General features: G+C 45.6%; 1 long non-coding RNA gene and 1 pseudogene across 1 annotated transcript in view; both read left to right on the forward strand.

Moving 5' to 3' along the window:
* Positions 1-2,698: 2,698 nt before the first annotated feature.
* The window catches only part of LOC123483500, a 71,825-nt gene continuing 50,635 nt past the window's right edge, over positions 2,699-23,888 (forward strand). The window contains exon 1 of the long non-coding RNA XR_006658282.1: positions 2,699-2,749. This is a non-coding gene — a long non-coding RNA (uncharacterized LOC123483500). The remainder of the gene's footprint in view (positions 2,750-23,888) is intronic.
* LOC121562115 lies at positions 8,500-9,769 on the forward strand (annotated as a pseudogene).

Genomic DNA, 23,888 nt, shown 5'->3' on the forward strand with positions numbered 1-23,888 from the left:
CGAGTGGCGCAGCGGTCTAAGGCACTGCATCTCAGTTCTTGAGGCGCCACTACAGACCCCCTTGTTCGATTCCAGGCTGTATCACAACCGGCCGTGATTGGGAGTCCCATAGGGCGGCGCACAATTGGTCCGGGTTTTGTCGGTGTAGGCCGTCATTGTAAATAAGAATTTGTTCTTAACTGACTTGCCTAGTTAAATAAAGGTTAAATAAAAAAAAAATTCAGTTCATTCAACCTTTATCTATACAGGTTACTGTCATTGATGGTAGCAGTCAACAAAGTTAACTTTAAGCTGTAACATTTCTGTATATTATTTAGGATTGTGATGTTATAACTGTGATATCTGACAGTTTTAACCCTGTAGGTACTTGTATTAACCATGATATCTGACTGTTTTTAACCCTGTAGGTACTGGTATTAACCATGATATCTGACTGTTTTTAACCCTGTAGGTACTGGTATTAACCATGATATCTGACTGTTTTTAACCCTGTAGGTACTGGTATTAACCATGATATCTGACTGTTTTTAACCCTGTAGGTACTGGTATTAACCATGATATCTGACTGTTTTTAACCCTGTAGGTACTGGTATTAACCATGATTTCTGACTGTTTTTAACCCTGTAGGTACTGGTATTAACCATGATATCTGACAGTTTTAACCCTGTAGGTACTTGTATTAACCATGATATCTGACTGTTTTTAACCCTGTAGGTACTGGTATTAACCATGATATCTGATGGTATTTAACCCTGTAGGTACTGGTATTAACCATGATATCTGACTGTTATTAACCCTGTAGGTACTGGTATTAACCATGATATCTGACTGTATTTAACCCTGTAGGTACTGGTATTAACCATGATATCTGACTGTTTTTAACCCTGTAGGTACTGGTATTAACCATGATATCTGACTGTTTTTAACCCTGTAGGTACTGGTATTAACCATGATATCTGACTGTTTTTAACCCTGTAGGTACTGGTAATAACCATGATATCTGACTGTTATTAACCCTGTAGGTACTGGTATTAACCATGATATCTGACTGTTATTAACCCTGTAGGTACTTGTATTAACCATGATATCTGATGGTTTTTAACCCTGTAGGTACTGGTATGACCAACAGCCTGATAATGCAGGTCCTACTGGTGAAGAGGACTGTGCTCAGATACACAAAGATCAGGGTCCTCTAAAGGCATGGGATGAAATGTCATGTGGCATCAAACTCAACTGGATTTGTGAGAAAGTGGTTTAACATCACCATGACAAAATACCGTAACACACACCGTAGCATACAGTGGACTCAACTTCCTCCTTCACTCTCTCTCTCTCTCTCTCTCTCTCTCTCTGACATGAAGTCTGTACATTTGACTTTGTGCACACTCTGCATGCAGTGTATTTCATAAATTCCAATTGAAACATATTCTTCTTACTTGCTACAGATGTTTAAATGCTCCAATTTAGATCTGGTGCAAACATTCTCAACAGTATGAAACCACTATTACAAACAGCGTATTGGAGTTGACTGCATCACCAATTAATTAGTATAGTAGAGATATCAAAAGGTATCAAAGCATGTTACTTAATCATCTTTGACAGTCAGTCTTTGTTGTCAAGTTACATTTAAGCACAATATCAAATGCTCATATTTGTTCCCCTATATGGGTCCCGAAAGAGGGAAGTGAAGTGGATATTTTTAGTGTTTCAACCAGCTGTCAGTCAAAAACTCCTCAACCAATCAGGTTCATCAAGATAGAGGAGAGCCCTGGTGGGTTCTGTTGTCATCTCATCCTCACTGGTTAAGCCTACCAACCCTCAATATCCAGTTGGAGCAGTTTGTAGTGTCACATCTATTGTATGGACATTATAATGACCCATGTTTGTAGTCCTGGATCTCCTGAACATGTTGGTGTATATTTGGGAGAAAACAGAGGGTCCAAATCAGCAGAAATGTGAAAGGAAGGAGGAGTTCTGGAAACTTCCTGAATTATCTTGGGGCTGTTACATGTGATATTTAATATATGTTAACAGCTAGACTTGTTCTCCACTTCCCCTCTATTATCTATATCTTCCTGGTATGATAGTGTCCTGTCCATCATCACAAATAGCAAGTCCCATTCCCTGGGCAGGAGGACTGTGTTGAAATATACTCTGGACAAGATGACCATGTAGAGACATGGAATGATTTATATTGTGCCGTAGAAAATGGTTTAACAATAACCACTGTAACAAATCTCTCACATGCACACATGCACCCAAGTACGTACACAAGAATGCAAACTTGTTCTATTTTTTGTATTAGCATAGCCACAACTACCCATGTCATTTTGTTGATACTTCCCTAGAGTTAACACCTACAGCAGTCACACAGACAGAGACACACAGATGACTCAGAGACAGAGATATCACTAGAAGCAGAGACTTAACGTATAGAGGGCTTGCAGTTGACGTATGACGCCTCCTGGCGGCCATGTTGGAAGACCACCACATTAATTCTAGAAGCAGAGACTTAATGTATAGTAGACCTACATAGAAAGAAAGACCCAGGCATTGTTAAAGATGTCAAAGTTAATCTATGCTGAGCCAGATATGAACAAGAAGGTCAAGTTTGATAGAGGTGAGATGGAGGAGAGTATTGTGGATATCTACGTCAGTGCAGGCAACCTGAGAGACGCTGAGACCAGCACCAAGAGAGAAGAGACAGCAGACACTGCTCCTAATAATGGACCAGGAGACCAGCACTCAGGTAACACAAATACACACACACACACACACACACACACACACAACCCTATTAGAGGAGAAGGTCCAAGGTCCCTCCCTTAGGATATTATTTTCCAATTTGTTTTGAGAAGGAGGGGGGATGCGAGGAGGAATTGAGGAAGGATGAATTGAGAAAGAGTCCATATGCAAGTCTGTAATACCACTATTTCCACTGTATGGTGAGTTTAATCTCTCATTTCAACCACTAGGTGGAATCATCACTTAACCATTCAGCACTGTATCCAACTAACAACGTGAGAGAGAGAGAGAGAGAGAGAGAGAGAGAGAGAGTGAGAGAGAGAGAGAGAAAGAGAGGCCACCGCCGGCAGTCCTGGCTCTCAAGAGAAGACAGGCTATGTGCACACTGCCCACAAAATGAGGTGGAAACAGTTGCACTTCCTATCCTCCTGCCAAAATGTATGACCATATTAGAGACACATTTTTCCCTCAGATTACACAGTCTCACAAATAATTAAAAAATACATTTAAAAAATTGACAAACTCCCATATGTATTGGTGAAATACCACAGTGTGCCATCACAGCAGCAAGATTTGTGACCTGTTGCCACAAGAAAAGGACAACCAGTGAAGAACAAAAACCATTGTAAGTACAACATATATACAACAACATTTAACTACTTTCACATCGTTATAACACTGTACATTGTCAAAGATTTCATTAATTTTGGATCAGTCACAGTGTTCAGGTATTCTGCTACTGTGTACTCTCTGTTTAGGGCCAAATAGCGTTCTGGTTTGCTCAGTTTTCCAATGTGTCAAGTAATCATCTTTTAGTTTTCTCGTGATTTGGTTGGGTCTAATTGTTTGTTGCTGTCCTGGGCTCTGTGGGGTCTGTTTGTGTTTGTGAACAGAGCCCCAGAACCATCTTTCTTAGGGGGCTCTTCTCCAGGTTCATCTCTCTCTTGATGGCATAGAAGGCCCTTCTTGCCTTGTCTCTTAGATTGTTCACAGCTTTGTGGAAGTTACCTGTGGCGCTGATGTTTAGGCCGAGGTATGTATAGTTTTTTGTGTGCTCTAGGGCAACGTGTCTAGATGGAATTTGTATTCGTGGACCTGTCAACTGGACCTTTTTTGGAACAGCATTATTTTTGTCTTACTGAGATTCACTGTCAGGGCCCAGGTCCGACAGAATCTGTGCAGAAGATCTAGGTGCTGCTGTAGGCCTTCCTTGGTTGGGGACAGAAGCACCATTTGACTTCAGATTCTGGTAGGGTGAGGCCGGGTGCTGCAGACTGTTATAGTGCCCTTGTCAATTCGTTGATATATATGTTGATGAGGGTTCTTTATCTTTCTCTCTCTCTCTCTCTCTCTCTCTCTCTCTCTCTCTCTCTCTCTCTCTCTCTCTCTCTGTCTCTCTCTCTCTCTCTCTCTCTCTCTCTGCTCTCTCTCTCTCTCTCTGTTCTCTCTCTCTCTCTCTCTCTCTCTCTCTCTCTCTCCCTTCTCTCTCTCTCTCTCCCTGTTCTCTCTCTCTCTCTCTTGTTCTCTCTCTCTCTCTCTTGTTCTCTCTCTCTCTCTCTTGTTCTCTCTCTCTCTCTCTTGTTCTCTCTCTCTCTCTCTTGTTCTCTCTCTCTCTCTTGTTCTCTCTCTCTCTCTTGTTCTCTCTCTCTCTCTCTCTCTCTCTCTCTCTCTCTCTCTCTCTCTCTCTCTCTCTCTCTCTCTCTCTCTCTCTCTCTCTACTCTCTCTCTCTCTCTCTCTCTCTCTCTATCTCTCTCTCTCATTCTCTCTCTCCTGTTTATGATCACCAGGTCTGCTCCTCTCTCCAGACAGTCCAGTCTGCTCTCCTCCCAGGTTTTCTTCTCAGTAGAGAGTAAGTAGAAACTGGAGTGAAAGTATGTCCATCCCTCCTGACAATGACGAGCTACAGACCAGTTACAACACCCTGACTAAAGAGAGAGACCAGCTACGACCAGTTACAACACCCTGACTAAAGAGAGAGACCAGCTACAGACCAGTTACATCACCCTGACTAAAGAGAGAGACCAGCTACAGACCAGTTACATCACCCTGACTAAAGAGAGAACCAGCGACCAGTTACATCACCCTGACTAAAGAGAGGACCAGCTACTGACCAGCTACAACACCCTGACTATAGAGAGAGACCAGCTACAGACCAGTTACAACACCCTGACTAAAGAGAGAGACCAGCTACAGACCAGTTACATCACCCCTGACTAAAGAGAGAGACCAGCTACAGACCAGTTACATCACCCTGACTAAAGAGAGAGACCAGCTCAGACCAGTTACAACACCTGACTAATGAGAGAGACCAGCTACAGACCAGTTACAACACCCTGACTAAAGCGAGAGACCATCTACAGACCAGTTACAACACCCTGACTAATGAGAGAGACCAGCTACAGACCAGATACAACACTGACTAAGATAAGACCAGTTAAAACACCTGACTAATGAGAGAGACCAGCTACAGACTACAACACCCTGACTAAAGCGAGAGGCCATATTCAGGCAAAGATTTTTGTGATAGGTGAGATATAAACTGTGATTAATTGGAAGTAAAATCAACAGTAATTATATATCAATGGGTTTGTGAGTATAAAGATACTGGCTAAGTTTCACAATGTGTTCACCTTTGCTCTTCAACAGTATGAAAATGTATGCACTCACTAACTGTAAGTCGCTCTGGATAAGAGCGTCTGCTAAATGACTAAAATGTAAATGTAAATGTAAACAGAGCAGCATTGTCAAGAGGAATGGAGATACTTTGACTCCAGTTTCTACTTCCTCTCCACTGAATGAATTGTGTCACCACACAAATAACTTCCTCTTTGCGGTGACAACACCAGAATGAAGGTTTGGATCATAAATAACATTCTAAAAACATTTAAAATAGGAAGAAAGATGGAACAGAACAGAATGAACAAGGGATGGAGTGGACGTTATATACAACTGTCTGGTCTACAAGCCTGCGTCCCTAAGGACACCCTATTTCCCTATGTCGTGCACTATATAGAGAATATGGTGCCATAGGTGACAGGATGTTTCAAGTATCCTTCTTATTGGTGGATAGAGCCTTGAAACATCCTGTCAGCTGCAGTGGGCCACAGACAGAGAACAGAGAGGGAGCGGGTGGAGACACATCAGATCAACTACTAATACTACTTCTACTACTCAGTACAGTTAGAATACAGTCGATATTACCATTAGGAGTCAGTTAGAAAGGTTATCATACAGTAGATATTACCATTAGGAGTCAGTTAGAAAGGTAATCATACAGTAGATATTACCATTAGGAGTCAGTTAGAAAGGTAATCATACAGTAGATATTACCATTAGGAGTCAGTTAGAAAGGTAATCATACAGTAGATATTACCATTAGGAGTCAGTTAGAAAGGTAATCATACAGTAGATATTACCATTAGGAGTCAGTTTGAAAGGTAATCATACAGTAGATATTACCATTAGGAGTCAGTTAGAAAGGTAATCATACAGTAGATATTACCATTAGGAGTCAGTTAGAAAGGTAATCATACAGTAGATATTACCATTAGGAGTCAGTTAGAAAGGTAATCATACAGTAGATATTACCATTAGGAGTCAGTTTGAAAGGTAATCACAGGTTGTTGAATTAAATGAGATTATTGAAGAAAATGACAAGAGAGCAATGAGGAGAGTGAAGACTGACATGACTAAAAACGATGAAAAATGCTAAACTATAGCAAGTCCCAGTGGAATCGTTTTTGATAGATTTTACCTTCAATTATGCAAATAGATGTATAATTTAAATGTATTCATTGGTATTAAAGAGTCAATCTTCTGTTCAACCTAAACAAATTGCCACCCCGCCACCGGTTTGGTAAAAGGCTGAGGAATGGAGCTGGAGAAATATAGGCAAGAACTGATCATCCATCAGATCAACATTATAGTTTCAAAAATGTTTTGAGGCTCTACATGCAATTTGTTTACAATATCATTGTTTCCAAACAATTAATAAAACATAGTATATTTTGGGTTCTGATGGGGTACGACTGTTGAACTAAACTCATGAGGCATCTACAAGACCATGGTGCTTGCCTATGGAGCAGTGAGGGGAACGGCACCTCTGTACCTTCGGGCTCTGATCAGTCCCTACACCCAAACGAGGGCATTGCGTTCATCCACCTCTGGCCTGCTGGCTCCCCTTCCTCTGCGGAAGCATAGTTCCCGCTCAGCCCAGTCAAAACTGTTCGCTGCTCTGGCACCCCAATGGTGGAACAAGCTCCCCTCACGACGCCAGGACAGCGGAGTCACTCACCACTTTCGGAGACATTTGAAACCCCACCTCTTTAAGGAATACCTGGGATAGGATAAAGTAATCCTTCTACCCCCCCCAAAAAAATTGTAAAGTGGTTATCCCACTGGCTATAGGGTGAACGCACCAATTTGTGAGTCGCTCTGGATAAGAGCGTCTGCTAAATGACGAAATGTGCCCTTGAGCAAGGCACTTAACCCTAATTGCTCTTGTAAGTCGCCTCTGGATAAGAGCGTCTGCTAAATGACTAAAATGTAAATGTAAATGTAAATAAGTTATCATCTTTAAGAATGGATTGGTAAACTTTATATCATAAAACAGCTGTGAGAAACGCTCCTGTTGTGGCTGATTATGTCACACCCCCACCCTCTTATACTGTGTGTGTGGGTAGATTGTGTGTGGGTGTGTGTGTGTGTTTATGTGTGTGAGTGGGTGTGTGTGTGTTCTCACATCAGTGTGTATCTCCTCAGGACCTGAGGATTCAGGGAGAAGACTCTACAGGATGGTTGCTGTGAGCTTTGGGATGCTGTGTGTTCTACAAGTCACTCTCAACATCTCCCCTGAGACCAGTCTGTGAGTGTATTGTTATCTAATCATTACACTATATCAGACTTTCACTACAAGGTCCTATATTCAGATGAATGTTGTTATCTGTGTAACTAACTTCCTCCTCTGTTAGACATTAAGGAACTTGCAAAACACATCCAAGATAATCTGTCCACTTTTAGCAGACTGTCTAGCAATGTTACCTCTAATATTTTGGGGCACTGAGCACATTTGAGGTATAGTGAGCGGAAACTTCCGCCGTGCGTTTACAGTGAACACTGAGGCTGTACCCTTACAGTTTTAGACAGGAGCCAATAGGCTATTGTGGCTATTTGAGCATTATGTAGGCCTACCAACAAAACCAATGGAGCAAATCCCATAACATTTTCACATTGAAAAAGCATTTGATTTCTATGATATAGCCTACAGTAGCCTATAGGTGGTGTTCAATGCAGGCCTACATTGCATGAGACTTTGAAAAACGTTTTTACATTATGAAGAGCTTGACATTAATTCATGATTTTTTACTTGGTCTGTAACACCATGGGTCAAATACATTACTATAAATTGCATTGTATTGTGTTGTATTATGCAAGACACCACTTTACAAAATACATGTAATTATAAATACCATACAGAGAATTACACAATGTAGGCTACCCCTCTGCCATTTGGCTTATTTGCATATTCAACCCTGTCTCAAAATACAACACTGCCCCTTTAATTAAGACTTAACCGTTGACTTGCGGCATGTTTTTCAAAACGTCGTAGCTAAATTAGCTAGTAGACGATGAATTAAGCTAATTATATGTTTGTATCACAATGTCAACACACTCAAGCTTCTATCGGTTACATCTTTAAAGTAGAAGGAATCTTCTGATATTGTTGTCTGCCGCAATGGAAAGTGATATTTAGATGCGCTGGAACAAGTCGGGTATGACGGACCTCTGCAGAATGAGGAGACGCTTGTCAGAGCATGTGAAGGTGGACTGTCATCACCTGAGTATGTCAACCTATGCATGTGGTTAGCATCCCGTCTGAAACTGTTATGTGATCTGGAAGAGAGCATTACGTCAGGTTCAGGTGACACTGATGGCCTTCAGTTTGAGATGAGTGGCATGCTGAAGGAGTTGCAGTGCCCCTATCAAGGCCTTGTCTCCGGGATTCTACAGGGAGGGCTGCAGAATAATAAAGACTATCTAAAGCTAGCATTGTTTTTATGCTCCGAGCTACAAGCTGCGCAGATAGTAAAGAGACGACCTGCTGAGGACAAAGAACACAAAGACAGAAACGATCTCCAGGCAATCTGTGAAACACTGAAGCTCCCAGAGCCAAGAGAGCATGGAGTAGCAGAGCTGTTCTCTGGGATAGGGAAAAGATAAATGCACTGCTTCAAGAGCTTCCAAAGGATCGCATTGAAAGCCAGTACTGAATAACTCTCTCGACAGTGAACAGTGGGAGAGGCTGGAGCAGATCAACACGGTCCTGTCCTCAGAGTATGAGTGTCGACGGAGGATGCTGATCAAAGCGTCTCGACGTCACTGTGCAGTTTTTCGGCTGGTCATACAGAGCTAAGGAGAGAGTTGACAGCATGGCCAGGGCCTACCAGCCTAAGAGACACTCCCTGGCCCAGAGTTCATCTGTAGGCATGGCTCACCTGTTGGCAGCCAGGGAGGACATATGCAACGTGGTGAAGACCAGCAGTGGCTCCAGCAGAGAGAATACTGCCTGTGCTGTCAATAAGATCCTGATGAGGAGGGTGCCAGATCGAGGTGGCCGGCCCTCTGAGATAGATGCCCCCCTCCCTGAGATGCCAACCTGGCAGAAGAGACAAGACGGCGGAGGGGGTTGGGGTGGTGGTCGGGGAGGTGGTGGTGGTCGGGGAGGTGGTGGTGGTGGTCGGGGAGGTGGTGGTGGTGGTGGTTGGGGAGGTGGTCGAGGAGGTGGTGGTGGTAGTTGGGGAGATGGTGGTTGGGGAGGAGGGGGTAAGGGTGGCTGGCGAGGTGGTGGAACTGGTTGGGGTCATGGAGGAAAGAGAGGACGTTATCAATACTAACTTACCAGGGTTTTTTTAAACTGAAAAGCCAGACAGTGTTCAATAGGTGAACTGAAACCTACTCATGGGTATATGCGCCGCTAAGGGCAACACTAAGGGCAACACTAAGGGCAACGCTAAGGGCAACACTAAGGGCAACACTAAGGCATTGCTTATTTGGAGTGATGATGTGGACTGGACTGAGATGTACAGAATGTTACTGTATGAACTCTACTAAATATTTGTCACCAATTTTTGTGTTCATTTTCAGAGTTCTTATGAACTGTGATGCTGTGGAAAGTTGTCGAAGCAATACCGACACTAAGTCAAACTCTCTGACCATTTTTGATTTAGTTTTACTTATTTTCTACTAATTGTATGTTGGTAGTTTTATCAAATGACATTTTTGGAAATTGGAATCATGGTAATGACCTTTTTGATTTTAAGTATGATAAAAAAAATTATGTATGCACTCACTAACTGTAAGTCGCTCTGGATAAGAGCGTCTGCTAAATGACTAAAATGTAAAATGTAAATGTAATGTACCTGACTGTATTTTCAAAGACGGCTTGAAATGTAGCCTACGTATTTTGTGCTCTTGTAGGAAGCAGTAACTCCCCATTGCTGACCTATACTTATGTATACCTGGGCTGATAACTCGCTAACTAGCAAAGAATATCAACAACTGTGCACACGCGCGGCTCTGTGTTCTAATCTGAACTGATCTGAAAAACATATTCACTCGTCGATAATTGAAAGAACGCTCTTGGGCAACCCCCGCCAATAGAATTATACTCCGTTGCGCTCTGGCTCTGCCTACAACACAATCACAGACTCAATCTTGAAAAGTTTGATTTGTTTTGGTTTGTTGCATTGAAAAGGGGCTGATATAATATTGATTATAATGCAGAAAAAACGTTGATCTATATAGTTCAAACTAATGGGGTGAACTCAGTGAAGTTCAATCTCTTGTATCTCTGCACGGCATGGTAATTATTCTGCGCGGCAGTCCTCGAGGAAGTGCGTGGCCGCGCACTCGCGCAGTTTAGAGGGAACATTGCTGTCTAGACTGTCTGTTTTTAAGGACAAAACCTAAAACTGACCTTACCTTAACCCTAACCTTCACCTAATTTTAACTAATTCAGAAACTGAACAGATTAAAAATGTATAAAAGAAGTTTAAATTGAAGCCTTTTTCTTTATAGATGTCCTGTTTACTTGTGGTGACCTTATATCCATGGATGAAAAGTGGTCTGTGTGTTTAGGACAGATGCAGTGCATAAGGCCTACATAGAATGTGAATAATGACATTAAGGGTACGTCTCAAATGGCACCCTATCTCACACACAAACACACACACGCACACACACAAATACACACGCACACACACAAATACACACGCACACACACTATTTTTTGTGTGAGCATATGAATAAATTCCTTCTTATCAGCATCCTGTGTGTTGAGAGTTATATTTCACACACCATTAGACATAACATGAGGTCAGTACATTACTCACAACATGAGGTCAGTACATTAGACACAACATGAGGTCAGTACATTACTCACAACATGAGGTCAGTACATTAGACACAACATGAGGTCAGTACATTACTCACAACATGAGGTCAGTACATTAGACACAACATGAGGTCAGTACATTAGACACAACATGAGGTCAGTACATTACTCACAACATGAGGTCAGTACATTAGACATAACATGAGGTCAGTACATCAGACACAACATGAGGTCAGTACATTACTCACAACATGAGGTCAGTACATTAGACACAACATGAGGTCAGTACATTAGACACAACATGAGGTCAGTACATTAGACATAACATGAGGTCAGTACATTAGACACAACATGAGGTCAGTACAGTAGAACACAACATGAGGTCAGTACATTAGACACAACATGAGGTCAGTACATTATACATAACATGAGGTCAGTACATTACTCACAACATGAGGTCAGTACATTAGACATAACATGAGGTCAGTACATTACTCACAACATCAGGTCAGTACATTAGACATAACATGAGGTCAGTACATTACTCACAACATGAGGTCAGTACATTAGACACAACATGAGGTCAGTACATTAGACACAACATGAGGTCAGTACATTAGCTCTTCCGAGTCGGCGAACGCTTCGGCGCGTTCAAATCGCGGGCCGGCTTTAGGACCGCGCAGCATCCAAACCAAGTGACGCAGAGGGCTGCCGTCGATTTCATGCAGAAATGGAGACCCGAAGCTACGTTTTGAGTGTTTGTTTCATGTAAATACACCAACTAAAACCAAAGTTATGATAATTTCAATTCCATGAAAAAAGTGCGTCAAAATATGCGCTCTTTTATGAGCGCTTTGCATTTATTATAATAACTTTGTCGTCTTTTGTGATAAAAAGGAACGGAAAAAACGTGTGCTTGTGCTAACCCGGTTCTTCAGGATGCACACGAAGTATATAAACATTCATTCCCATGACAACTAGCCATTGCGAAAGAACGAACGAGAGGAATTAGTTCAGTTCATGAGTAGTTTTGGAGAGTTTTTCACGAGTTAGTATTTCAATTGTTAGTATTTCAAGAGTTTTATTGTCAGCAGTATCGTTTTGTGAAGCAATATGAGGCGCACACTTCACGTTGAACAAGCCGTCGACTTGTTATTCCAAATGAGCGATGAAGAAACTTTGGAAAGTTCGTCGTCAGACAATGAGAGTGGCCAGGATGACTTCGAGGACCCTGATTTTGTTGCTGAAAACGTGAGGTAAGAAGACAAACATTTTTCTAAAATGAATTTGTTTTATTGCTTTCGTTTATCTTACTATAGTATTCTATTCTACTTCACTGTAGTGCAAATGCCAATGAACATCTTGAACTTTGAATAATCTTGAATCCGTTTACCTGTTTTGTATAGTGACGACGACGACGACGAGCAGCCTGGGCCATCAACAGCCCCCACCCCCACAACAAGCCGACGGAGGCCATCACAGAGGGGCGTGGAAGGAAGGATCAGGCCAAGACCAGGTCAAGATCTCCAGCCCAGTCAGCAGCACAGCCAGAACAGAGCTCTGAGCCATGGAAAACAGAGACTGATCCTGACACTGCCCCACAAGCCAGTAGGTTCATGCCCCGCAGACCACCAGGAGCCCAGGTGGATTTGCATTCAGGGCACACACCAAAGGACCTCTTCCTGCTCTACTTGCCGCAGATACAATGAGGACAATCTGCAGAAACACCAACAAACAGGCAGCAAGAAATCAGCAGAAGGGGGAGCAAATATCAGTGGACTGACGTTGATGTGGAGGAACTGCACAGATTTCTGGGTCTCCTCATCTACACCTCATTGGTGACTCTGCCTAGTATCCAGGACTACTGGAAACAAAGCCACATATTGTCTGTTTCATTGCCAGCCGAAGGTCATGCCAAGAGACAGATTCGGTCCATCTCATGGAACATCCACCTAAGTGATCCAGAGGAGGATGTCATAAATGACCAGCGCAAAGGTACACCCCAGCATGACAAACTGTTCAGGTCAAACCTCTGATGGACGACATTCGCACTGCCTGCCAGGCTCATTACCATCCTAAGAAGGAACTGTCAGTCGACGAGAAGATGGTGGCTACAAAGCCAAAACTGGCATGACCCAGTACATGAAGGACAAGCCTAACAAATGGGGGATCAAGCTCTTTGTGTTGGCAGAGTCTAACAATGGCTACACTCTAAACTTCAACGTGTATGTTGGGAAAGCACACACACCCAGCGTGCATGGACTTTCATATGATGCTGTTATGGACCTCATTCAGCCATCACATCTTGGTACAGGATACCATATTTATATGGACAATTTCTACACCAGCCCAAAACTGTTCCTGAGTTTGGGAAGTATGAAGTTTGGAGCCTGTGGGACCTACAGAAGCAACAGAAAAGGGTGTCCTAGTGGCAGAGAAAATGCCCTCACCAGCAAATCGAAGAGGGGGTCTGTGAGATGGATCAGAGAGGATCGCCTGGTCTTTGTGAAGTGGATGGATACGCGGGAGGTGTCGGTGTGCTCCACAATCCACCCAGCGTTTTCGGGCGAGACAATCAAGAGGAAGGTGAAGGAAGGACCTGGACGCTGGGTAGCAAAAGACATTCCCTGCCCTACCCCCATCATGGCCTACAATAAGTACATGGGAGGGGTTGACCTGTCAGACCAGCTTCTCCAGTATTACTCAACCCATCGCAGAACTGCTCGCTGGTACCGTACCCTCTTCCTGCATTTTTTGGACATGGGAACAACAAATGCATACATCCTGCACTGTGACATCAGTGCGACCCAACAGGTCACACCCATGACGCACAAGAACTTTGTGGCAGAACTTGTGGCCCAGCTGTGCGGAGTGACCCAGACAGGGGTTCCACTTCAAAAAAGCACCAGCCATGTTTCTGTAGCCATTGCCAATGTTGCAGAGGCCAAAGACAAAGCCACAGCAGGCCGCAGGGTTTGTCAACGCTGTAAACAAGTTGACAAGAAGAGGTTTGTCACACCATGGAAGTGCAAGGCCTGTGATGTGGCTCTCTGTGTCATTGTGGACAGGAACTGTTTTGAAGAGTGGCACAAATAGGGTAAAGGCCAGTGGCTATACCTACTTTTTTGTAAATAGTTGTGTATTGCTTGTATATATCTCAAGAATACTTTTATATGTTCATATTTGCACTTTGTGGTTCAATTTGAAGCTTTTTTTTCATTTTGGACAGAAACTGTTTTGAGGAGTGGCACAAAAAGGTTTTGGGTTAGAATAGAAGAAAACGCCAGTGGTTATACCTACTTTTTATTGTAAATAGTTATTTATTGCTTGTATATATCACCAAAATACTTTTATATGTTCATATTTGCACCTTGTGGTTCAATTTGAAGCTTTTTAAATGCTTGGTTCACCATGTTTGAGGGTTTTACAATAAAAAAACCATCTTTTTTCTAAACGGACTTTGTGTTTTCTGTGTGTGTTTGGGTCCAGTGTGTTGAAATAGTATGTCAAAGTGAAAAACTTACTAACAGATCATACAGGTGAGGTTGTGCTGAAAAAAAAGATACCCAACATTGGTCTGGTAAACATTTCTTTATGTAGTATATCAGGGCAAAATTGAAGGTACCCAAAAACGGCCAAAAAAGCTCCAGACTCCGAAGAGTTAGACACAACATGAGGTCAGTACATTAGACACAACATGAGGTCAGTACATTAGACACAACATGAGGTCAGTACATTAGACACAACATGAGGTCAGTACATTAGACATAACATGAGGTCAGTACATTAGACATAACATGAGGTCAGTACATTAGACACAACATGAGGTCAGTACATTAGACACAACATGAGGTCAGTACATTAGACTTAACATGAGGTCAGTACATTAGACACAACATGAGGTCAGTACATTAGACACAACATGAGGTCAGTACATTAGACACAACATGAGGTCAGTACATTAGACACAACATGAGGTCAGTACATTAGACACAACATGAGGTCAGTACAGTAGACTCCTGATAAGTAAGTCCGTAGTACTCAGGAATCAGATATAAATATGAACAGGAGAAGAAAATGTCCCAACCTCAACCACGATTGTTACTCTTTCATCATCTTCCTGTTTTAACATTTCCCTTTTATTCTGGGTGTAACATCATAAACAGGTAGTCACACCTCAGAGCAGAGACAGATAGAGACACAGACACAGGGTCAACGACAAGACCAGAACCCGAATATAGACAGAAAACACAGTAAGTTGTTGGAGATGTCTGAGGCCATCTATGCTGTGCCAGATATGACCAAGAAGGTCAAGTTTGACAGAGGTGAGATGGAGGAGAGGATTGTGGATATCTACATCAGTGCAAACACCCTGAGAGACGGTGAGACCAGCACCAAGAGAGAAGAGACAGCAGACACTGCTCCTAATAATGGACTAGGAGACCAGCACTCAGGTAACACACACACTCAGCCCTATTAGAGGAGAAAGTCCAAGGTCCCTCCCTTAGGATATTATTCTCCAATGTGTTTTGAGAAGGAGGGGGGGGGGAGAGAGGATGCGAGGAGGAATTGAGGAAGGATGAATTGAGAAAGAGTCCATTTGCAAGTCTGTAATACCACTATTTCACCTCTATGGTGAGTTCATCTCTCACTTTAACCACTATGTGAAACCATCACTTAACCATTCAGGACCTTATCCAACCATTAACATAATAACTATGAGAAAAGAAGAGAGATAGATAGGGAGAGAGCGAGAGGGAGATGGAGAGAGAGAGAGAGAGAGAGAGAGAGAGAGAGATAGAGGGGAGAGAGAGAGAGAGAGAGAGAGAGAGAGAGAGAGAGAGAGAGAGAGAGAGAGAGAGGGAGAGAGAGAGAGAGAGAGAGAGAGAGATAGAGGGAGAGAGAGAGAGAGAGAGAGAGGGACAGAGAGAGAGAACGTTTGTTTCTGTGGGTTATTGTTACACCACTTTCTCACAGATCCAGTTCTGATATTTGTAACATTTGTCATCATTCCATGTCTTTACAGAGTCATCTTGTCTATAGTATATCTCACCACAGTCCTCCTGCCCAGAGAACTGACCACCATTATCAGGCTGTCCTGCCCCCCAGTACCTAAACACAGAAAACCAGACAGTCAGACACTGTGGTACAAACATCCTTATAGACATATGTTTTTTTCAGCTGTAAAGACACTCTCTAAGATGAGCATACCATTATCAACACTTTTATAATTTATTTTTTTACTCTTTCCATGACATTTTCAAATAGTAATTGGCTTCTATGATGGTTCTATAGAGTCTAAACATATATTTTTAGGAACATGATTGGAAGCTCTCTTTCTCTCTCGTTGTTTATCTGGTAGTCTAGTAATTATTATGTTGATGGTTGGATACAGTGAGAAGGAGGAGAGGAGATAGGAGGAGAGGAGATGGGAGGAGAGGAGATAGGAGGAGAGGAGATAGGAGGAGATGGGAGGAGAGGAGATGGGAGGAGAGGAGATGGGAGGAGAGTAATCTAGGAAAACTAATTGAGATAGAGCCTTAGTGTCAGAGAGACATAGAGGAGGAAGAAGAACATTAAGAGAATGAGGAAGAGAGAAAAAATAAAACAAATAATAGTAGTGTTTAGATTTAGAGGAGAGGATGTAGACATACTGTACTCTGGAAAATGACTCTTCATTATTTTATTAGAAACATGTCATGTGATTTGCCATAGGTTGAGGCTAAGTAAAAAAAATATTTAAAAAAACGATGCTAATGAAAGACGTGACTCACAACCTTCACTGTACAAGGGCCAACTTGAAGTTGACCAATGGTAACACACTGCACCATGCACCAGTGGACCTGGCTGCTACATACCCACTCACTCATGCATGGTGTCTATCTACTGTTGTGTCTCTTCCTGGAGGTTGCTGTCTGCTCAAACCACTGGTTAAGGTGTGAAGTCCTCCCTAAATCTGTCATGGGCCTCTCTCTCCACCGGGTTACCACCCTAATTTTCTTCCACTCTGCTCACCACTCTCTCTACTCAGCCTAACTAGCTCCACCTGTCCCTGCTCTGCTCTGCTCTTATTACTCTGCCAGCTGCGCTGCATTACCCACTACCTCTCCCAGTATTTAAGGCCCTGTCTTTCAGCTCTCCGGTGTCAGATCGTCTGCAAAGCTCACACCCGGAACCTGTTTGCTCGCGCTTCTGGCTCACCCTGGTTTTGTGACCCCGGACCTGCCTGTTTTTTTGGATACTCCTCTGCCTCAGGAGATCCAGACCTGCTTCTGCCATTACGACTCCTGACTACTCTTCGATCCCGGTAACTCTGACCAGCCTTCTGCCTTGCTACTACGTATTTTGGATTTCCCTTGAACTGTACTGCTGCCTTGTTTCATTCCGCCCTGTTGTGTCTGTGTCTCCCCCCCCCAGGACTTCTGGACCACCCACCACCGGCTTCATAGGACGCATCGCTGCCACTGGGGGGGGCACAGACCCAGCACATTGGACGGGACCCTGTTACCCCTGGAGCCTTCATTCACTCCCCTACTTCCCTTTTCCCTTAAGTTTAATAAACTTTCTGGTGTGACGCAATTGTGGTCCTCTGGTCGTCTGTCTGAATCGTGACAGTACGATCTGACCATTATGGACTCAGCGCACACTTTCCCCGACATGGAAACCGATGAGCATGAGCAGCAGTTCCAGCAGCAGCAACAACAACTCGCCATGATCTTTCAACTCCTCACCAACCTTACCCCAGCCAGTCTGCCCACCAGCCCTGCCCCCGAGTTACCTGCCCCGGTCATTGCAGCCGCTGCTCCGAACCCAAGATTGAAACCCCGAGCGGTTCAACGGCGATTCAACCCAGGTCCGGCCATTCCTGACTAGCTGCCGACTTCAGTTCTCCTTGCAGCCAAGGACCTTCGCCACGGAGGGGCTAAAGTTGGGTATGCCATCACTCACCTGACGAGCCGAGCTCGACTCTGGGGAACAGCAGAGTTCGAACGTCAAACCCCGCATGTGCAACCTTCGACCTGTTTGCTGAGGAGATGCTGAAGGTGTTTGACCTGGATTCACCCACCGCAGAGGCGTCTCGTGAACTGTTCAGTATTCGACAAGGCAGACGTACAGTCGCAGACCATTCCATCGACTTCCGAACCCTGGCTAGACGAAGTTCTTGGAACACACCATCGTTGGTGGACGCGTTTTTCCATAGTTTGGCTGACTATATCAAGGACGCAGTTGGTCTCCCATGAACTGCCTTCCACTCTTGATGAAGCCATCGCACTGACTGTCAGGATCGACAGAAGGATACAGACCCGTCGTCGTGAGAGGGGGCGCCAAGGTCCACCTACTACCGGCATTCGGAGAGATCCGACTGGGCTCCTGTCATCTACTGCCACTCACCCAGGTCAGCTTGATCAGTCTGAGCCTATGGAGATTGGGCGAGCCTCTCTCACTCCTGCAGAGCGCCAGCGCCGCTCACCTCAAACCTCTGCCTCTATTGTGGAGGTGATGGACATCGTGTGGTAACCTGCCCTTTAAAGGGCCGAAGCTCACCGGGCATAGGGGGAGTCCGGTTGAGTTCAATGACCATCCAGTCCTCCGACCGCAAACCCCTGCTGCAAGTTCACCTCCGCCTCTCTGACTCAACTCACACCCTGGCTGCTCTGGTGGGATTCTGGCGCCGAAGCCAACATAATGGACATCAAGCTGGCACGCCAACTGGGACTGGAGAACCTCAGTTTGACACCTCCTATTCCTGCCCGGGCACTGGACGGACACTTACTCGGATCGGTCACTCATGTCACGGCCCCGGTCTCGATGGGTCTGTCCGGAAACCATCAAGAAACTATCCAGTTTCACCTGCTCCCCTCTCCAGGCCAACCCCTCATCCTGGGTTACCCATGGCTCCGCCGGCACAACCCTCAGCTCGACTGGGTGACCGGGGTGATCAGGGAGTGGGGAGAGGACTGCCACCGAACCTGCCTGCTTGCTGCCGCACTACCCCCTCGGCCAGTACCTACTAACTCCGCTCCTGACCTCTCCAATGTCCCAGAATGCTACCATGGTCTCAGAGAGGTGTTTAACAAAGCAAGAGCCACATCTCTGCCCCCTCACCGACCGTACGACTGTGCCATCGACCTCCTTCCTGGAACAGCTCCTCCAAGGGGTCGTCTCTATTCGTTGTCTGCTCCTGAAAGAAAGTCCATGGAGGACTACATCAATGGCTCTCTGTCCGCAGGATTAATCCGTTCATCTTCATCTCCTGCTGGTGCTGGCTTCTTCTTTGTGGGGAAGAAGGACGGATCTCTTCGCCCCTGCATCGACTACAGGGGACTCAACGACATCACAGTGAAAAACCGTTACCCTCTGCCTCTGCTCACCTCTGCTTTTGAGTTGCTCCAGGGAGCCACTGTTTTTACCAAGTTGGATCTCAGAAACGCTTACCACCTAGTGCGGATCCGGGAGGGAGATGAATGGAAAACCGCATTCAATACACCAACAGGCCACTCACGAGTATCTGGTTATGCCTTTTGGCCTCACCAATGCTCCTGCTGTGTTCCAGGCTCTAGTGAATGATGTACTGCGGGACATGTTAAACAAGTTTGTCTTCGTTTACCTGGATGACATCTTAATCTACTCCAGAGACCTGTCTGAACACACCCGCCATGTCCAGCAAGTCCTTCATCGTCTTCTGGAGAATTCCCTCTACGCCAAGGCAGAGAAATGTGAGTTTCACGTCAAGACAGTGGCCTTCCTGGGGTACATAGTGGCAGAGGGAAGTATCCAAATGGATCCTGCCAAAGTATCAGCAGTCACTTCATGGCCAGTTCCGGAGAACAGAAAGAAGCTGCAACAGTTTCTGGGGTTTGCTAACTTCTATAGGAAGTTTATCCGGAACTACAGTACCGTTGCTGCCCCTCTCACTGCTCTAACCAGCACCAAGCAACCCCTTCACCTGGACCCCAGCAGCCGACAAGGCCTTCAGTACCCTCAAGGTGAGGTTCACCTCCGCTCCCATCCTCCAGATGCCTGATGTGGACCGGCAATTCATTGTGGAGGTGGGACGCCTCGGATGTGGGAGTTGGTGCTGTGATTTCTCAGTGGGCTGCGGAGGATAGGAAGCTCCATCCCTGTGCCTTTTTCTCACGTCGGTTGTCCCCCTCTGAGTGCAATTACGACATAGGGAACCGTGAGCTGCTGGCTGTGAAGCTTGCCTTGGAGGAGTGGCGTCACTGGCTGGAGGGGTCCACCATTCCATTTCTCGTTTGGACCGATCATAAGAACTTGGAGTACATCCGCACGGCCAAACGGTTGAACTCCAGGCAGTCCCGCTGGGCCCTGTTCTTCACCAGGTTTAATTTCACTCTGTCATACCGGCCTGGATCACGCAACACCAAGCCAGACGCCCTCTCCCGTCAATTCCAGAAGGATGACACCCCCTCCAAGGACCCTGTGTCGATTCTGCCAAGTCCCTGCATCGTTGCAGCTCTGACCTGGGCTGTTGAGGAACAGGTGCTGGAGGCTCTCCGTAACCAGCCAGGTCCCAGCACCTGCCCAGCTGACCGCCTTTTTGTCCCCGAAGACCTGAGGTCCCAGGTCGTTCAGTGGGGACATGACTCCCGCCTAGCTTGTCACCCTGGCTCCACCCGCACTTACAACCTGCTCGCCCAGAGGTTCTGGTGGCCCTCTCTGAGGAAGGATGTACGGGGAATTCGTCCCAAGCCTGCCCCATCTGCAACCAACACAAGTCGTCCTGCCAGCCCCCAGCCGGATTGCTGCAGCCCCTGCCTGTGCCCAGACGTCCCTGGTCTCACATCGCCCTTGACTTTGTCACGGGGCTGCCCCCTTCAAGGGGCATGACCGTCATTCTCACCATCGTTGACCGTTTCAGCAAGATGGCACACTTCATTCCCTCCCCAAGCTCCCAACCGCCAAGGAGACCGCCCAGGTGGTCCTGGAACACGTCTTCCGGATCCACGGACTGCCAAGGGATGTAGTTTCTGACCGTGGTCCACAATTCTCCTCCGCTTTTTGGAAGGAGTTCTGTCACCTGCTGGGAGCCACAGTCAGTCTGACTTCCGGATTCCATCCCCAATCCAATGGGCAGTCAGAGCGGGCTAATCAGGAGCTCGAGAAGGCACTGCGATGCATGACTTCACGCAACCCCCACTCCTGGTCGCAGCAATTGACATGGGTGGAGTACGCACACAATTCTCTGACCTGCTCTGCCATCGGTATGTCCCCTTTCCAATGTGTTTTTGGATACCAGCCTCCTCTATTTGCCAGCCAGGAAGAGGAGGTTACTTGCCCATCTGCACTTGCTTTTGCCCGTCGATGTCGCCGCACCTGGTCACAAGCCCGAGCCACACTCCTCAGATCCGTTGCCAGCTACACTACCGGGGCCAACCGTCGGAGAATTCCTGCTCCCACCTACCATGTTGGTCAAAGGGTGTGGTTGTCATCGAAGAACCTGCCACTCAGGGTGGAGTCGCAGAAGCTGGCACCTCGGTTCATTGGCCCATTCCCTATCATAAGAGTGATTAGCCCAACTGCTGTCCGGCTCCAACTGCCTAATTCCCTGAGGGTGCACCCCACTTTCCATGTGTCTAAGATTAAGCCCATCCATGAGAGTCCGCTGGTCCCTGCGGCGCCTGGTCCTCCTCCTCCACGGCTCGTCGATGGTGGTCTGGTTTACACCGTCCGCCGCCTGCTTCGGTCCAGACGGAGGGGTAGGGGTCTCCAGTACCTCATTGACTGGGAGGGCTATGGACCTGAGGAAAGGACCTGGGTGCCAGCTAGTCGGATTGTGGATAGGACTCTCATCACCGCTTTCCACCAACGGCATCCTGATCAACCTGCAATCCGTAGGGGCCGCCCCAGAGGGGTCCCTAACCGTCCTGCCCGCTCGGCTTCCTGTCCTGTGCCTGATCCTGTCTCGGGACCTGTCCCATCTCCCGACCACGGCCCTCCGGCTTCCTCCGAGGATGAGGACGTTCACTCGGACCGTTCGGAGGAGTTCTAGCCCTCCTCCGGCTCCCCTCCTCCCGCCCGGCGTGGTGTTGCTCTTGGGACTTCTGGGGCCGTCCCTTGGGGGGGGGGTTCTGTCATGGGCCTCTCTCTCCACCGGGTTACCACCCTAATTTTCTTCCACTCTGCTCACCACTCTCTCTACTCAGCCTAACTAGCTCCACCTGTCCCTGCTCTGCTCTGCTCTTATTACTCTGCCAGCTGCGCTGCATTACCCACTACCTCTCCCAGTATTTAAGGCCCTGTCTTTCAGCTCTCCGGTGTCAGATCGTCTGCAAAGCTCACACCCGGAACCTGTTTGCTCGCGCTTCTGGCTCACCCTGGTTTTGTGACCCCGGACCTGCCTGTTTTTTTGGATACTCCTCTGCCTCAGGAGATCCAGACCTGCTTCTGCCATTACGACTCCTGACTACTCTTCGATCCCGGTAACTCTGACCAGCCTTCTGCCTTGCTACTACGTATTTTGGATTTCCCTTGAACTGTACTGCTGCCTTGTTTCATTCCGCCCTGTTGTGTCTGTGTCTCCCCCCCCCAGGACTTCTGGACCACCCACCACCGGCTTCATAGGACGATCGCTGCCACTGGGGGGGCACAGACCCAGCACATTGGAACGGGACCCCTGTTACCCCTGGAGCCTTCATTCACTCCCTACTTCCCTTTTCCCTTAAGTTTAATAAACTTTCTGGTGTGACGCAATTGTGGTCCTCTGGTCGTCTGTCTGAATCGTGACAAAATCTATAACACTGTACATTCTCAGACACAGACTGTTAAACTAAAGCAGATGTTTAAGAGGATATACCACAGAATATACTGTCCGTTGTATTGTGTGCCGCTCCTTAAAGTACCAAAGTATATTTTAAGGGGGCAATTAGAATTAGCCTTTATATGGAGCAGTCTGAGGAGATTTATGCTAATGTTGACAGGAAGAGCTGTGGACAGGATACAGTGAACAGGAGCATAGATAAACAACCTGAATCTCAGAATACTGGTAAGTACACTGTTGTCATAGAGACACACACATCGAAGTGTAAACCAGTAGTTATTATTCTTCCAATTGCCACACAAACAATTTACCTGATGTTAATGTGATGATATTGGCTGATGCCCAATGCCCCAAGTCTTCAAAAGCCAACTGAGTAAAATAAACTGTAACGAACTACATCTCCTAAATGAAAACACTACATCTCCTAAATGAAAGGTCGTTCCTTTAAGATTAGAGGTTAAATTTTCTGAAATTGTCGAGGCTCTGTAGGATGTATACTAACTGCAGAAACATTTATTTTCATGTTCATAAAGTCCTTTGTAACTCGCCACTGTGTATTTCCAACCTGGTCTCAAAGCATTTCGTTTTATTCTGTACGTAAAGCAAGACACTCTATTTAGTATGATATGTTACCTTTCATATGTTATGTATCAATGTGTGGATGCCCATCATCCATTTGGTATGATATGTTACCAATTACAATTTGTATGATATGTTACGAATTTGCTAAACTTACAATATGTTATGAATTTGCTAAACGTGTGATATGTTATGAATTCTACTAACATTAGCTATCTGGCTAACATTAGCAAGGCTAGGGGTTAACTGTAACTGGCCACTATATTTCCTGTTGCAGTGAGAAGCTGTATCTTTAACAACCACAAGTCCCCCTCAACAAAAAGAGAGATGGGGGTGAGAAACCACCACTTTAAATGTGCAGCTATTTTTCCACCTTTTAGAGATCATAC

Source organism: Coregonus clupeaformis, unplaced genomic scaffold, assembly GCF_020615455.1.
Source record: "Coregonus clupeaformis isolate EN_2021a unplaced genomic scaffold, ASM2061545v1 scaf0139, whole genome shotgun sequence".
Taxonomy (NCBI): domain Eukaryota; kingdom Metazoa; phylum Chordata; class Actinopteri; order Salmoniformes; family Salmonidae; genus Coregonus; species Coregonus clupeaformis.